This window comes from Haliotis rubra, unplaced genomic scaffold (genome assembly GCF_003918875.1).
Source record: "Haliotis rubra isolate DU_JTF1 unplaced genomic scaffold, ASM391887v1 Scf200, whole genome shotgun sequence".
Lineage (NCBI taxonomy): Eukaryota > Metazoa > Mollusca > Gastropoda > Lepetellida > Haliotidae > Haliotis > Haliotis rubra.
In genome coordinates this window covers 694,907-710,008 of record NW_025766004.1, presented here as the reverse complement: position 1 = coordinate 710,008, position 15,102 = coordinate 694,907, and positions in this window count along the sequence as shown.

Sequence of the window (15,102 nt, the reverse complement as noted above, 5' to 3'; positions counted from 1 at the left end):
CTTACTGTCCTGTAAATCTGCGCAGCAACTGATGCGCATATCATCCAGTTGGAGATCCAAAGTATGGAAGCGTATTAGAGCCAGATTATTTTAAAAAATCACTTCATCAATGTAAGGAAGGGTGTCTCATATTAAATCCAATTATGAATAATGAAGAAAAGGGTTTAAAAGTCCGATGAAAACGAATTTTCATAAAACTGTCAATTTATCTGTCAGTTACTGTTATTTACTTACCTTTAGTGATTAAAAGCCAGTCCCTTGTAGAAATGTCTCGATTTCGCTATTGCAGCTGCGCAGAATTACCGGACGCGCGAATTTTTCGGACTCTCTTGTACTTTTAACAAAGAAACCTAACCCAAAGAATTCATCGTGAAACCAACACACAATAAAGAAATATTATACAATTAGATGGTAGAATCAAACTGGTTTGCAAATATATACATTATGCAGCAAACAAACCATATGTTAATACACAGCAGGGTGTCAATGCGAAATCAAAGGCTACAATTTAAAAAGGCAGTATTACAAAATAAATAAACAGTTGCCATGACAATGAAGTCAGTGGTAATAATATTCACCCAGCAGCAACAGTGGTCAAGCTTCAAATTAGAACTAGGCTTGAACTTCAGGGTGAAAAGATGATCTTCCTACAATCGATAGTCTTGATGTTATTTGAGATGATAGAGGCATGCACTCGTCATGCACTTATAAAGGAGTGATAACACGTGGATGCTGCTCCAGAGGTATCTTGAAGCTTCCGGGTTACTTCACTTTACTCTAAAAAGCGTCAGAACATAGAAACTTCCCCACCTCTGACCCTTAACCAAAACCACGTAATACAAATTCTATTTTACAATGCAGTACACTCCCTTTTCACAAGCTATGATAGCATCTCTTGGTGGAGGTCACTTAAAATGAAATGAATTACTAATTGAAATTTGAGCAAACTGTGTGGTCAAAGACCTATCGATAAATTTATCTTCAAAATAGGTAAACTACACGCATCGAATGTTTGAATTGTGAAGTAAACCTCCCATCACTCCTCCACCCCTCTCACAAGTTTTTTATTTATTCACAAAAATACTAACAAATCACCTTTACGTACTTACAGTTACAATAAATAGTCAAGAATGTTTTTATTGCGTAACTGTGCATTGACCGATGAATAGTCTGTCATAAACACCCTGAAAGAAGTATACCCAATGCAGCAAGTCTAGAAAGTTTGGCAAGTGCCACGCTTTCACTCTAAAGTCTCTGGGCTCCTTTTTATTGTATTTATTTTGATTTAAAACTTTTTTCTGTAAATATGTTTATTTCAAAAGCTAGGTCTTACACTCTTAAAAAAGAAACGCATAGGCCAAAAATAAGGAAAATGTATTAAACGTAATATATGTAAGTATACATAAGACGATTAAGCTTGGACATACATCAATGAAATTCGACACAGAGGTGAACATATGTATTGTTGTCATTGTCAGCATTAATTAAGTTCACTCACTGCACGTGTGAACACAAGGGGGCGTTCGGGTCAGTTCCTGGTGACACCACCCCTTGCAGACGTCATTGTTCCACACCGCCTTGGAAGGGATGGTACAAGTCGTCGGAACACATGTAGTGTACCTTTTTGTCACGTCAAGAACACGAGCTGTGTGTCGAGCCGGTGACACGTGTTTACCATGTTGTATGTATGTACATCCTCGAGAACACATGGCGTGTATGTTCAACGTGTCACGTCGAGAATGCGAGCTATGCGTCGAGCTGATGATATGTGTTATCCATGTTGTATATATGTACCTCCCCGAGAACACATGGTGTGTATGTTCAACGTGTCACGTCGAGAACGCGAGCTGTGTGTCGAGCTGATGACACGTGTTATCCACGTTGTATATATGTACCTCCTCGAGAACACATGGTGTGTATGTTCAACGTGTCACGTCGAGAATGCGAGCTATGTGTCGAGCTGATGACATGTGTTATCCACGTTGTGTATATGTACCTCCTCGAGAACACATGGTGTGTATGTTCAACGTGTCACGTCGAAAATGCGAGCTATGTGTCTAGCTGATGACACGTGTTATCCACGTTGTATATATGTACCTCCTCGAGAACACATGGTGTGTATGTTCAACGTGTCACGTCGAGAATGCGAGCTTTGTGTCGAGCTGATGACATGTGTTATCCACGTGTATATGTACCTCCTCGAGAACACATGGTGTGTATGTTCAACGTGTCACGTCGAGAATGCGAGCTATGTGTCGAGCTGATGACACGTGTTATCCACGTTGTATATATGTACCTCCTCGAGAACACATGGTGTGTATGTTCAACGTGTCACGTCGAGAATGCGAGCTATGTGTCGAGCTGATGACATGTGTTTACCATGTTGTATATATGTATCTCCTCGAGAACACATGGTGTGTATGTTCAACGTGTCACGTCGAGAACGCGAGCTATGTGTCGAGCTGATGACATGTGCTATCCATGTTGTATATATGTACCTCCTGGAGAACACATGGTGTGTATGTTCAACGTGTCACGTCGAGAACGCGAGCTATGTGTCCCGCTGATGACATGTGTTATCCATGTTGCGTATATGTGCCTTCTTCTGAACACGTGCCAAGAAAACTTGGGGGACACTAGTGTTCATGTCGTCAAGGGCGCCGCAATTAGTGGTACAGAGTTACGTCCCTTGGACAATACGGAAACCTTTGATTTGGGGTTTGAACCCTGGCTCGCCCAGACTATGTTTACAGGTAAAGTGGCCATGCTCATGTATTTCACCAAAGAATGACACGTCCCAGGCATGCATCACCCCGGGTTCTCTCCTACACTGAGCTATCATGCCGTAATATAACATTATTGTAAGATCGGCGTTAAGCTTAATTTAATCACTCACTCACTCACTCAGATAATGATAATGATGATAGGATAATACTGTGATGCCATGTTTTGTTTCACGGATAGCACATATTCTACATACACTGCTAATTAAATATTTAACGCAGAAAACACAATCAGAGACTCAGCATTTGTGCATTGCAAATTCCTATACAAATGACGTTTTCACGGTGAGCTTGTTAAATTACAATGTGCAATTGTGTATAGCATGACTTTGCAAAATCAGTAACGTTCAATTGTCAGAGACTCCCAGAGTCGGATCTTCTGTCCATGCCTGCTTTCTTTGTGCAATTGTATGTATCTGCCAACCAGTCCAGAAAGGGAATACATTTAAAACATATTCTTGTTTAAAATACACTTTTCTTCATTCATTTTAAGTCATTCGCCAATGTACTCTTGGTGCGTGTTTTTGATTTGTCCGAGCTGGTGGTCTGACCCGGCAGTTTCCCTGTACAACCAGCTAGGTGGAGGACTCTCTTGTTAAAGACGCAGGCAATGCAGATGAAGACGCCCTGACTACCGTTCAAAATGATGGAGAGGTAGGCGAGAACCTCCAGGGGAAACACCTCCGCTAGGATCCCCACAATCCAGAATAGTCCTGTCAGCGTTGAAAGTTTGATGTACACATGCAGGTTGTGTCTACCCTTTGCCATAGCCTCTCTCTGAATGAGGCTGGTCTGTGCTATTGAACGAACAGCCCGACAGAACATGATTCCGTTCAGAAGCAGGATGACTCCTAGAGGCAGGGCAAAGGCTAAACCTATTAGTAACGGTGAAGACAGGTAGCAGTGTCTTCCACCGTATCCGATGCTGCTGCCATTGCTGGTGATGTATTGTGACGTTATGGTGGAAGTTACTATGATGGTGGCAACTGTGTACGGGTAGGCAATGTATTTCACAAGTCGTCTCAAAGAGGAGTGTCTTGGCATAGCGGCTAACGTCCTGCTGCTGAACACTCTGTACATGTGAAAACAACACACGTTCATAGACAAAAGAGACGCCAACCAGAAGAAGTGGATGAGGATCCCCAGGATTGCACAAGATGTAGGATTCTCAGTCCTCATGACGCCGCCGAACTGCAGGAGAGACTGTGCAAGGAACAGATTAACCACCAGACAGATGTTGTTCTTAGCAGGGAGGGTTCTGAGGGACGGGAACACCATGTATACAGTGAAAGTGGTAGCAAGTCCTACCAAAGACAGAGTCACGCACACATAGGATAAATACCGCCGAACAACTCCGTGGATATTGACCCGCTTAGGTATTGTCAAAGCGTCGTATCTGCTAGTCAGAACATCAACACATACACGTACATCCCCGTCGGCTAATTCGAATTCGTGAGGTTGAAGGGACACGCTTCCGTCAGCGAGGCGGATATCTCCAGTCGGGTTAAGTGTGTATTGGCTTGAGTTAAATACCACAAACTGACAAACCATGACAGGGGAAATATTTATGTAAGAATTCTCTTCCGTTATGTATGATTTGTATTCGGGATTGTTTATAGTGATGGTCTGATGGGACACGGGTAATTTGTCTCCAGGATCGGGCTTAACCAGTGCTCGAGTAGCTTCGGGCGACGAAGAAGAAACAAGATTGACCTTGAACTGCATTACGGATTCCCCACAGGTCATATTCCAAGGTTCCTTTGTCAGATTAAGCGCTCGTTCCTCAAACACATCTCTATCCATGGGTTTGGTCACTGTGATCTGGTACATCAACACAATCTTCAAATAATTTTCAGAACCGTCTGTTGTGAAGCTGGGGAAAATTTCACAGCTGAAATATTCTGTTTCTAAAATGTCAGCTATTTCATAAACACGTCTTTTTAACCTCTCATCCATTTCACACAGATCATTTTGTGGGTCGTATTTGGATTCAAGTTTGATTGAGTAGCGGTATAATAGACCTTTCCCTTCTGCAATAAGAGACGTGCATGAGCTGCCAACCAAAGTCTTTCCTTGGAAACAGTGGACATCGAAACACAAATCCTGAAAAACGATAAAACCACAAATGAACAACTATTGGTAACTGTAAGAATACGGTGGAATGTTGACTAATAAGCGTTGGCTCTTCTGGAGAATACCTTAGTTTTAAATACTACCGTTATAGGACAAGTTCTGTATAATTTATTATGTCAACAATGTTGCAGTAATATATAATTTGGAGGTTTTCACTGTCGTGTATGTACTGAGAATTGACACGTTACCACCATTCTTCTTAATACTAATGGGGAAAGGTAACTGTGGTTCTCGTAAAGTGGCGTAAATGTTTAGTTATTGATAATAAAATATTATTTTTGGTATTTGTCTGGTGACAGGAAACGGAGGGACACGCCCTATAGAGAGGGTAATGTAACGGCTCCATTAACAATATACACAGCAGGTGTGACCACCATTTACATTGAATTACAAGCGTGAACGCCGCGTCTCTTTGACGACACAAGACGACAGGGAAAAGACTGAGAGATTTGGTTCCATATGTCAACAAAAGATTGTCCAGAATGAGCTAGCCTTACTGGCTGATTCACATCCAGTCGTACGCGTCGAACCATCTCATCCCGGATATGTAAATGGACAATTCGTCTAGAGAAACACAACTTCATCGTAACCCAATTACGTAGAATGATGCTCATGATGTTGATCACTGGGTTGTCTGGTCCACACTCGATTATTTACAGACCACCACCATATAGCTGGAATATTGCTTAAAGTGGGGTTAAACAACACACCAACCAAACAACCAGATGACACTTGGACTCATTTGTAAATAGTATACAGTTTTGTTTTTTGAAAGAGTGAGTGAGTGAGTTAATATTTAACGTCATATCGGCAATATTTCAGCCATATCGTGACGAGAACATTCGATATTGAAATGAAATATATGTATATTATAAAAAACCTGCCGACGAAGGACAGTAAAACAACTAGAATATCACAGATATGTATGTAAAACTAGTAATTAAATCTAAAATATGTTACTTTTAAATGACAATACAATATTAAAACCGGCTATAGATTGCCAACAACTGAAGGTAGATCACCATACTAGGGACCATGGGGACTTACAGTACATTTGCTTCCTGCATGGACCCTAGCTGGATTTACACCATCCCTTCAGCCGTTAGCAATTTAGCAAATCTAGCCACACATTAAAAGAAGAGGTATTTTACGATTAAAAAAAGTGGAACGTTTTAATTTACTTCGAATGTTTTGGGACTTACATACCCTCTCAGGATTTTGAAAGAAGTCGATGCCGAACGGTGTGCTTCCTGATGCGTTTGCTCGCATTTCTGTCTGAACCAAGGACATTTTCGAGCCTTTGATGGATCGGTTTAGTCATGATTCCCAAGATACACCCATGGAATGTGGTTGTTTTTTTGGACGTGACGTCACGCGCTGAAGACAGGTGTTGCCTTGCTATAGATAACTCATTCAATAAGATGATATTGTATTTGGGCAATATTCTGGCAACATCGTTTAGCGCCATTCCAGGAAACCCACAGCGCGTAGCCTGAACATTGCAAAAGCGTTACTTACGGTTAACGAAAAGTGTTTTAACGAGGATCTGATAGCTTAGCAATGCATTCATATACACAAAGAAGCTTTGAACTGTATATGAGTGAGTGAGTGAGTTTAGTTTTACGCCGCTTTAAGCAATACTCCAGCAATATCACGGCGGGGGACACCAGAAATTGGCTTCACACATTGTGCCCATGTGGGGAATCGAACCTGGGTCCTCGACGTGACGAACTGTACATGAAGCACAGTAACCTTTTCTTCAATTATTTTACCCAAATCGATGATGTGGTTATTACAGTTTGTAGCTTCCGACTATAACCTAATCTTAAACTATATTTGATAAAATAGCGTGAATGAATATAATCAAATTCTTACCGTAAAATTATGTGTCCACTGGTTTTCAGAGCATGTGGAGTTATCTCCCTTCTCATCCTCGTTTTCGTCAATGAAATTTAGTATGATTGAAAATGGCAGGACTGCAGATGCAGAACTTGTGAATGAATCTAAGCAATTCATAACGTAAACAGCGGCAGGTTTTTGAAGCATGGCTTGACAGTTCCCGGATGATATCGCCATGTTGATGATCTCTTGCTGGGTCCTTAAAGTATGGAGACTTACATAGGCATTACAGCTGATATTTACTGACCACTTGTAGTAAGAAGAAACATTATAGCAGGCTGCACAGTGCTTGTTGAAGAATGTCACGCCGTCTGACGTCACTGGCATGACGGACTCCAGATCGGAAGTGACGTCAGATCGGGTGCTGTCAACACAGAGACTTCTAAGTTCAACTTGAGCTTCATCCGGGCATGAATGGATCACTCTAAACGTGAGTGATGAGCCTGCGATGAGCTCTAAGTTACTTAACTGGTTACTTTCGCATAAGGTCTCGGGACAACAGCCATCTCTTTTAAGAATATCCGAACAGAATTTTTGCATTCAAATACTGAACTGTAGAGTTGACCTTGGACTGTGAGAACAAACGTCATAATGATGCAGACACAGACTGACTTCCCCAACGTCATCGCTGTTACGTTGATGACGTGACAGTGACCTCCTGTGTTGTACCTGTGTGTTTGGACAAAATGGGCATAATTAGTTTTCATACGAGGCTGGATGGAAAAAAAGTTGTTTTCTTTAGAACGGAAAGTAACAGTATTCGTGAAACCCGAAAGACTAAAGCCGAATATAAATATAAAGACGTTCTCTCATAAAATTAAAATCAAAGCAAAACAAAAACAACAACCAATAGTTAGGTTTTTGGACAGTAATACATGTTACACGCCGGTGACTGCGTTAAGTGTAACAGTGTTTCAGTTTCAGAGAGGGGTGTAAGGTGAATATTTGGGGTATTTTTGAGTTAGTTTGCTGAAAGCAGCGACCATAGTTATACTGTAGCGAAATCCACGGATCCAGATAAATACGAACCTGGGATATGATCATTGACACGGCTAATCAGTTATGTTATCAAATGGAGCATGCATGTGCAAGACAAGCCTGTAACCAGACACAAAGCATCCACCTAATCAAGAATTGACTTTTTATGCAACCACCCAATCAGTCAACCGAATCACGGCCAGCTTGGTCCTTTATGATGTTCACCAATCCAAAGTGTGTTCAGTTTCAGCAGCCATTTTGGCCACCCCATCTTGTCAGTCTATGGCTCTGGCAAAGATTAGAGGTCCGAACGTTCGTTCCGCAAGCCGAATAGTTTCACCACATGGGTACAATACGTGACAAATGTGAACCCCTTTATGTTGCAGAAATATTGCTAAAAGTGACGTAAAGCCATACTCACTCACAACAGTATACTGATGGCCGTAAATCTCAGTGGGTGTTGTCGGATAATTCCTCATGCATGCTCGGTCTCACCCTGTGCTTGAGCTGGCCCCCTCCCCCTTGACAATACGTCCTGGAAATGTCAGGGTAGATTTGGAAGTTGGTAAGTGGGGGCAGTGTGATGCATGTATATAGACCAATGTGACCTTTCATATTTATTGTGCTTGTATTTAAATGGTTAACAACAATGTAACATACAAATTTATGGATGATAAGTTCTTGTTAATTGGATAGAGCGACATTTCGATGTAGACTGTTACATCGTTAGCATGTTAAGTGACTTCAACTAAATCGTGAGAAGCATGCATGGCATATTATGTCATTACAAACAGCAGATTAACTATAACAAAAACATGTAATTGAATAACAAGTGGTACATAATTGGAAGAGGCCAGATGAGGATTAAGAACAACAAACAGCAATGGTGATGAAGCCAGTAAACAAGAATATTAGGTAGTAACAAAAAGCTGACAGGATGCTTTGATAGAGGCTAGAGTATGATTAATTCTTCATAGGCCGATGATATCTAGTATCCTTGGTCTCTGTTGATCAAAGTTTTATGGCGGCGGATTTCAATGGCTTAGGTTTCACCTATATAAGAGTCACCACATTCACAATTAATCTTGCAAATCACTCCTTTGGGGGGTTGCTTTGTATTGTGTAGGGTAGGTTACTGCCATTGGCTTGGAGGATAGTCTTGAGGGTTGGAGAGCCAGAGAAGATGGTGTTGATGCCTGCTTGGTGCTTTCAAAGTCTGCTGATTTGATTGGAGTGTTGCCAATATACTGTAGGGTAATAGTGATGGGGTCGTCTTCAGGTTTGGTCTGCTTGGGTTTGTTCTGGAAGGTGGCCGAGATGGTCCTCTTGACTAAGTTAGTGGGATATTGGTTGAGGTTGGTGAAGACATGTTGTAGGTGGTTGAGCTCATGTTCTAAGGTTATGGCTGCTGGAGCAAATATGTTTGGTCAGGGTTGAGATGACACCGTGATTTAGTTTAAGATAAGAGTTAGAGTTGAATTGAATGTACTGGTCGGAATGGGTGGGTATTATGCAGACTGTGGTTTGGATCTTCTTGCAAGGGTCTATGGATACAACAACATCTAGGAAGGGGAGTTTGTTGTCGTTCTCTGTGTCCATAGTGAACTTGATTCGGGGATGTTGGGTGTTGAGGTGCTAGAGTAATGAGGCGGGATCTTGGTCTTTCTCCTTCCTATACCAATATGTAAATTCAATTCACCCCGTCATTCTACTTTAGGTTCAGATTTAGGACTTGAGCCAAGAGCTGAAAATGGACTTATTGGTACCACTCAGAGGGACCAAAGTTTTAGTGCTTTTTATATTCCTTTATGTCTCTATATATCAAAAAGGTATGATGGACATCTCAATTTGGTAGCTCAAGCTCAGAACGAGGCTAAATCCAACATGGCCGCCAAAATTTTCAAAAATGTCAATTTCAAGCTTTAATCATGAGTAAAGTTCGGCAAATAGGTTGGAAATGAAAAAAAGGGAGGTAAATTGGTGCTAACATGATTAAACAAATTTAATTGATAGCAAGCTGTGTTACTTGATACCTTTAAATCATATTTTTCTGGTTTTGTAAGAGTCAAAATTGTAAGTACAAAGAACGTTTTCAAAAACTTAACATTTAATTTATTCTGAAGACAGGTCTTTAATTTCAAAGAGTGAGAGCACCTTCAAGTTCCTTAATTTGTGTAGTGATAGTCACTATTCCGCATCATAAACATCAGCTTCATCAGTGTCACTCTTCGGCATGTCATGGTCAATTGGTAAGGTACTGACAACTTGGCAGTTTACAGACTGTTGTGTACTGGCAAGAAATGAACTCAAGAACAGCATCTGGACCAAGAGGTCCTGTCATCCAGCAAATTCTACGTGACCATTTTCTTCCAGCCAGCCATGAAAATCTGTTGCCCGTGGAGTTGGATACCCAGCTTCCAGAGATTTGCTCCATATTGCAGCTTGATAGTTTGCTCTCGGGACATACATATATAGACAATCAAAGCAGGGTGGAAATTGTTCTCATTCAGTTGCCCCTTTTCTCACTTCAAATGCGTGGTAGCAGAATTGATTGACATCCCTTATGGAAGAACCCGAGACATACAGGTGACATGTGAATGCTTGAAGTGAGTCGATCAAACCTGGTGGCACAGTCCACTCATTCCAAAGTTGTTGGAAAGCCTCTTGATATTCCTTGCTGTTGACCAAATGTTGATTTAAACATATTTTATTCACAAATGTGAAAGGGATTGGGGACAAATTATTCAACTTAAAATACCCGCTCCCGAATATTTGCATACATACAATTTCAATTATATACATCTTAGGAAAGAATAGAGAGAAGAGATAGGAAAGTTAAAGAAAGAAGAGAGGAAGGGACATAACTTATGTGACAAAAGGTTTCAATGCATTGACCCTCTGCCTCCAACAGAACTGACAGTATCACATACAGTGTATGCGTGTAGTCCAGGAAGGGCCTTTGAGCAAACGCCTCAGCAACCTGTTTTATATCAACGAATCTTTGGCAATATTTTGTACCAGCTTTGATGTAAATTTTGGTTGCAATGTCACTTCTCCTTGCTAAGTACAAGACGATGACGCCTGTGTCATCTGAAGAAATGACAACTGATTTCGTAGGATTCCTAAGATGCATGTTTAGCATGCAACAGCATCTGTGTGTCTGTTTATTCTTGTGTAGTTGACAAGGATTCAACTTCAGCTGAAGATTCAGAGGTCATTCTGTAGCACTTGCTTCCACATGTCACACACAGCATTCTGTCTTCAAGTTTGGCCCTGGAATGAGGAAGCTGCCAGACTTGGCCAATGAACTGGATGATATTAGTTTTGCTTTCTGATCATGTCACATTTTGTGTCCTGAAGCAATGTTACAGTCGACTAGGCTGTTCTCTGCTCCTTTGCACAAGTAACCCAATGTCCCGCTCTTTACCGTTATCTGACAGTGTTTTGGGGCTCAAGGCACTGGTGCCATGGGTTCCATAGCAACAGTTTTTCAGCTAATCCCCTGGGGCTATGTTGTCACATGGCAGGGGAAAGAGGGAGCGTGGGACCCCTAAGCCTGAAATCTTCCTCTTTCTGCCTGCACTTTCGAGGTGACAACAAGCCAACTTAACTTGTGGATTGCTTTTTAGGTAAGAGCCTCAGTTTGCTTCCAAATTGCAACTAGGTCTTCTGTATTAAATTCCAATGCATAGTTATGTTGTTAGCAGGATAAGTAATTATCTGCGGCTTTTAAATTAATACATTATTTAATCTGATAAATCAAAATTAAAACAAGTGTTGGGTCACTGTCATCAATTATTCTTGCTGTGCCAAACTGGCGAAAGGTCACTCATCTGTGACTGTCCAAACGTGCACTCGATGGCAAGAATTAATGACATGTACTCATTGCAATATATTTTCTTCTAGAAATTCATTTTAGTAAAGTACTTTGTGAGTTTAGCATTAATTTGCTTATTTGACCTTCCAGTCAAAATTGTCTCTAGCTCATTGCTACATTCAAAATTCCATTTATTTACAACTTGTTGCTGTTAACAACAGAACTCTTTTGCCATTTTATTCTAAATTGAAAAGTGGCTGTATCATTGTCCCGGTTTCCAAACCATGTGCTCAGTTAAAGTATCGCGGTACCATCTGGAAGCAATTAGTGGCGATCAAGCTCACTGACAAGTGCTGACCTCTCCACCGAACAGGACACTACTTTGGCTGTCTTCGGCTCCCCTCAGCATTCTTCGGCTCGCGTCCGGCTTCGTTACAAAATGGCTGCAGCGGATGTAAACAAAACTAAGGTCTGTCGTCTGCTTCATGTTTATCTGAACATAGCAAAAGCCTACTATCATCTCATGTCACTTTATCCAATATATCTGGTGGTAATCGCATATTCACAGCATAATCATTCAGCATTTGAATATTATTGTCATCTCTAAACTTTGTATATTTTCTGAACAAGATTATTTCCTCGTTCTCTTCGCGTCTGGCGTTACGTAATCGTTGCCAACAGGCATAGCATTGACTACCATGCAACCATATCAATCTGTTCTGTGAAATACAAATCACAGTTATTTCTTGCTAAATATGTAGTATTTCTACATGTTGTTATATCAATCATATCTTAGTATGTTTCCCCACTTGATGTGAAAGTGAAGTCACAGTTTATTCAATAATAATATAATGTATTATATTATATGGCCAATAATATACCTACAATCTGTAGTAATATAAATCATGTAATATCCATTTACTACATCTCATCAATTTATTTACTATAATGAGGAGTTCAATCTGGGTACCTACTGGGTGTATTGCCATTCTGTCATACCCCATTTCCATTAGCCACATATATTGTACAGGCCAGGTGTCCTGTCGTGCTTATTCTCTATATCAATCAAAACCGGTTTCAACAACAAAGGAATATCAAGAGGCTTTCAAACATGTTGGGAATGAGTTGACTGTGCCACCAGGTTTGATTGACTCACTTCAAGCATTCACATGTCACCTGTATGCCTCAGGTTCTTCCATAAGATTAAAAGTCTTTCCAACAACTAGGGATGTCCGTAAATTGTGCTACCATTTATTTGAAGTGAGAAAAGGGGCAACTGAATGAGAACAATTTCCACCCTGCTTTGATTGTCTATGTATGTATGTCCCGAGAGCAAACTATCAAGCTGCAATATGGAGCAAATCTCTGGAAGCTGAATATCCAACTCCACGGGCAACAGATGGTCATGGTTGGGTGGAAGAAAATGGTCACGTAGAGATTTGACTGAATGACAGGACCTCTTGGTCCAGATGCTGTTCTTGAGTTCATTTCTTGCAAGTGCACAACAGTCTGTAAACTGCCAAGTTGTCAGTGCCTTACCAACTGACCGATGACATGCCAAAGAGTGACACTGATGAAGCTGATGTTTATGATGCGGAACAGTGACTATCACTACACAAATTAAGGAACTTGAAGGTGCTCTCACTCTTTGAAATTAAAGACCTGTCTTCAGAATAAATTAAATGATAAGTTTTTGAAAACGTTCTTTGTACTTACAATTTTGACTCTTACAAAACCAAGAAAAATATGATTTAAAGGTATCAAGTAACACAGCTTGCTATTAATTAAATCTTTCTAATCATGTTAGCACCATTTACATCTCTTTTTCATTTCCAACCTATTTACTGAACTTTACTCATGATTAAAGCTTGGAATTGACATGTTTTGAAACTTTTGGGGTTTTGACGGCCATGTTGAATTTAGCCTGGTTCTGAGTTTGAGCTACCAAACAGTCATGGTCATTATATATTTTTGTTATGTAAATACCAGAACCACTTCCAAAAACATAAAGGTGTTTGGTCCCCCTGAGTGGTGCCAAAAAATTGTCTGGATAATGGCCTAATTGACAGATTGGCAGGCAGGCAGGTCATCGTTAGACAAGTCTTCACGTCTTTTACTTTTGATCGAACGGCCCACCTACCTTCCGCCATCGGAAAGATGCTCTTTCCACTAGTACATGGATGTAGTCAATAACAACAAAATTGGAATTGATTTATTCGCAATACTTGCGTGACATTCCAATTAAAGGTGTTTATATTCTTGGTTTTTCTTTTTAAAGAAAACAAATGAGTAAAGCTTCGTTTTACAGTGCACTGGTCTTAAAACATTCAATGTTGCACAAGTTGTCCTGTAAACATTGAATATGCCATCATTATAATACTTATAATTTGAATAGTTATACATTTCTTATGCGTACATGCCGAATCACTACTTGAAATAGCTCAACAAACAGCGACACAGCGAACTATTTAACTCTGTCATCAAAAGCAGTTATATATATGTCTACACATGATCACGTGATATGATGAATCGTTTCCAGAGCCAGATCAAACCGGCTTTTGTCGTATATTGCTGCTATCTATGTTATGTGGGAAAGGTCAAAGGTCTAAGGTTAGATAATCAGTGGGACTTGTAGTGCGTGGGAGAATATTAGTGTTCATTATGTTGTTTGAGGGAGAAATCATATGATCTCATGACATGAGATCTCAACCAATAGAAAATGAAATCAAGTATGTAAAAATAAACACTGACTCAAGACAGTTTGGGAAGCTCTGGAGTTGATAGTTTGAGCGCAGCACATTTTGGGAACAAAGTATTGAAAAAACTGTTGAAAAACATGTCTTTCAGCCACATGGATCCTGAACTTGAAATTGAATGAGATCGGATTCCGTACCTGCACCAGAAATTTTGTAGTCATTGAACATGTAGTTTCTGCGATTATTGCTTTGGAAATTGAAATATTGAATTACTTTGGAATTATCTGCCCTTTGCCTTTGAGTCTAGAACCTTGAGATATTTGCAGTAACAACTTCAGGTTTTGGAGCTATTGTTTGGAACAAAATGCTTATAATCCGTACGATTACGACAGGTCTCCTGCCCTTTAGGCAAGGAAGACGTTGGGGTAGCCTAGTGGTTAAAGCGTTCGCTCGTCAAGCCTCGCCGTGATATTCCTGGAATACTGCTAAAAGCGACGTAAAACTAAACTCACTCACTCACTCACCCACTCACTCACTTTAGGCAAGGAGCCCTTATGAAATGATTTTATGTTTCGTGGAATCAAAAATATAACCTGACCTTGCGAATACAAATATCTGTGGCTGAAGTGGTATATTGCGTACGCTTCAACACGGACACATTTTGTCAGTTGCCACTCTCAGCAAGTATAACGGGACTTGTGAATAATCTAGTCTGGACCAGACAGTCGAGTGATAGACATCATTAGCATCGATCTACGGAACTGGGAAAGGATCCACGAATCAACGCTGTCAGACC